The sequence below is a fragment of the Polistes fuscatus genome, unplaced genomic scaffold, assembly GCF_010416935.1.
Source record: "Polistes fuscatus isolate 324 unplaced genomic scaffold, CU_Pfus_HIC Scaffold23, whole genome shotgun sequence".
Lineage (NCBI taxonomy): Eukaryota > Metazoa > Arthropoda > Insecta > Hymenoptera > Vespidae > Polistes > Polistes fuscatus.
The window spans coordinates 2,314,087-2,317,816 of NW_025113100.1; the positions used below are offsets into that span (position 1 = coordinate 2,314,087).

The 3,730-nt window shown below is 27.4% G+C and overlaps 1 long non-coding RNA gene across 1 annotated transcript; it reads left to right on the top strand.

Annotated features, from left to right (window-relative positions):
* The first annotated feature begins 2,365 nt into the window (after positions 1 to 2,365).
* On the top strand, positions 2,366 to 2,851 carry LOC122518153. Its single transcript, XR_006303989.1, has 3 exons — positions 2,366 to 2,464; positions 2,541 to 2,583; positions 2,688 to 2,851. It is a non-coding gene; the product is annotated as an uncharacterized LOC122518153 (long non-coding RNA).
* Positions 2,852 to 3,730: the final 879 nt, after the last annotated feature.

The following is a 3,730-nucleotide window of genomic DNA, read 5'->3' on the forward strand; positions in this document are numbered from 1 at the left end:
ACAAATATCAAGATAGAAAAGTAAAAGCAATTATTGTACTGACAATGAGTATATGCATTCATATTGTATTCTACACCAAATGTTGGAAACCTAAAAAAAGTAAACAAATCAATATAAGTATATTAACAAATAACGAAGATAATAAAAACAATATAGACTAAAAACTTTATCACATGGCAACGTTCTGATTTAAACATTCCTTCAATTTTTGTAATTGTTTAAACTAATATACATTATATGTATGTAGAACGAGCTATATATGTATATGTATGATATTTGTATAAAATGTCACTCTCTCTTTCTCTTTCCCCTTCTCATACTTTTTATATACTATTCTTTATGTTATAAAAGAAAAGAGATAAACTTACCACGACTGATATCAATATAAAAAAGTAAACACAATTATTTTTTGGATAGAAAAGTAAACACAAATAGATTGACAATGAATATATGTATTCATGCTGTATTCTACCAAATGTTTGGAAACCTAAAAAAAAGTATAAAATAACATAACAATGGTATAATATTAAGAATATTAAATATATAAGTGTTTATTATACGTGTAACACTTTCCTTGTTAAAATATTTTAAAACAACGTGTAGAATAAGGACAATATACACTAGAAACTTTAAGAAACTGTACAGAAAAACACAATTGTATAGAAAAGAAACCACGTTGTAGATATTTCTTAAAACAATTGAAATAAAGCACTGTAACCATCCTTAAAGAATTAAAATAACAAGAATGTTTCCATATAAATACAGAATATGGGAATTTATACTTTCATAGTTGGCATGAGAGATGTCAATTGTTTTGTTTCAATATATTTTAATTCTTTAAGGATGGCTATATTGCTTTATGTCATTTGTTTTAAAGATTTCTATAACGTGGTTTCTATCTATACGATTATGTTTCTCTGTGCAATGTGATATCAATTGTTTTAAGAAATATCTACAACGTGATTTCTTTTCTATACAATTGTGTTTTTCTGTCTAGAGTGACAAAGTTTTTAGTGTATATTGTCTTTATTCTATACATTATTCTTTAAATATTGACAAGGAAAGTGTTACACGTATAAACAACACTTATATATTTAATTTTCTTTATATTATACCAATGCTATGTTAATTAATACTTTTTTTAGGTTTCCAAACATCTGGTAGAATACAGCATGAATACATACACTCATCGTCAGTCTAATTGTGATTACTTTTCTATCTACATAATAATTGTGTTTACTTTCTTATATTGATATCAGTTGTGGTAATTATATCTCTTTTCTTTTATAACATAAAGAAGATTAATATAAAAAGTATAAGACAGAAAAAAAGAGAGAGAGAGAGAGAGAGTGACATCTTATACAAATATGATACATATTATACATATATAGACTCGTTCAGTTTGCTTGATACTTTACTAATACAATATTCTGATTTCAGGTTTGCAAGTATTTGAAGATTTGGAAAACATAAAGAGAGTGCATTAGTGCATTAAAATAATTGTTAATAATATAGATGCAAGTGTCAATTGTTGCTTAAAAACTAGGAGTATATGTTCTGTGATCCCTCCTCCTCGAAATTCGTCGTTAGATTGAGCCATTGTGCTCTATAAAATTTGTTTTTTTAAATTTTATTTATATGACTTTCCTAACGTTGCGCATGTGTGTAACGAGAATTTTAATTGAAATAAAGAGAAATTAAGATAAAACGCTCTGATTTTAGCATTTTTTCATTTTATGTAAATGTCTAAACAAATGTACATTTTTTTTAATGTTCCTGTGCAATGCAATGAATGAATCGAATGCAATCTCTTTTATACATCGCAACTTTAATTTCTATAATTTTGTACAACTCCCTGGTATCTGTAAATACATAAAAGTTATTAAAAAACATTATAAAGTAATTAGTTTTTCTACTGTCGGTCTTCCTACTGTCGGTAACAACTGATGGTAATTTATCATCAACTCTTCTCGGTCGATAACGGGTAACACTCTGATGGTAATTTACTATCAGCATTTTTCGGTCGGTAATGCGACTTACCGACTTTATGATTATAAACCAAATTAAACCAAAATTATGATTATATTATAGCAGTCTTTTAATTTTTGTGCATTGTTTAAACAAACGTCCTAAAAATATTATTATAGGAGATTTTATATATAACATATTTAACGTATTATTCATAACGTATTTACTTTTTATATCAACGTTTATGTGTACTAATGATCAAATACGTTTGAACGTACGCAGAGATAAAGAAAAACATGCGAAGGTGAAGGTCAAAGTCAAACGAGGTAACGAGCATTGTCTATGTATACACATCGTCTATCATCGAGTACGCATAGAAAAACATTTCGCGACTGCCATATAAGGTAAATAGGAGGGGTGGGGTGACTCGAGCTACGTCATACCTCTTTCAGCTGTCGGACGCCGTCGAGACAAGTCTCAACTAGTTTCGCTCCACGTAAGAACTTAATTACTCCGTAATTAAAAAATATTTCATTATCAAATTTTGTAATCTAATCAAATTTCATTAACAGGTACATGTAATCATTATCGATGACGTGAATGCATTGAAATTAGGTAAGAAGATCTGTAATTAGAATTATATTATATTATCGATTATATGTATCGATAGTTTCACAAAAATTTCTATCATAACCTCTTATTCTTTTTATGGTTTCAAGAAGACGTTCACCATCGTTCCATGGAAATTATACTAATCAATGGTGGTATATACAACTGCATACATACGTGCAAGTGTATTTCTTTCTTTCTTTCTTTCTTTTCTTTAATTTTATAAATGCATCAATTTCCAAATGGATCGTTCGATGCATTAGAAAATTTTAACTTCTCGTATCGTTAATTAATTGTAAAGTAAATGAAATGATTTATCGAATTAATTATTTAATTACGCGTTGCAATTGTTGTTTAATGTTTTTAATTTAAATTCATTTTAGTTCTTTCGGTATTTAATTCACATAAATAATTCAAGACACAGTCGATTATATTTTATTGTTCAAACGATAATTTATAAATATTGTACTTTGTTTAGTTTTACATTAATGCTATATCTATTCTTTCCTATAAGTATTAAGGCAATTAGCATACTTCTGTAAAAATAACCCTATCGCGATGAAATTTATTCTTTATTCGCGATATTTGTTCGTTTAGATTTTATCTTTTTTTTTTTATATAGTTTACAAGTTTGTGGTTACAATTTTTGAATAATTTTTTTTATTAATAATTAAAGCGTACAAAAAATAGTAGCACGATTCCAGAATTTTTGAAATACGTAGTTTAAATAATTGAATAATAAAACTATTATAATATATTTTTTATTATTAACATAAATAAACAGAAGTACGCTACGACTTGCTTTAATTAAACTTTGATTTTCAGAGCTTTAGTTGCGATTGCGGGCAATGCAATCATAGAATCAGTGTTCGTTTTGAAAAATGTTGCATTTTTGTATGCGATCGTATAGATTGCATACAAAACAGTAATTAAATCGTTATATTTAAAATCAATGCAAATAATCTTGTTGAGAAAACAATTTGCTCGGTACGCGATTAGAATCATTAACACACTTTCGGCCAATTCGGTAGAAGAGGATTTGCGTTTCGATTAAAATATTGTCATGGTCGAAAGTGTGAATTAACATCTTTATTTCTTCTGGAACATCTTTATCGACGCACTGGCTTCGTCTAGATAAATCAACGGTTAGTAT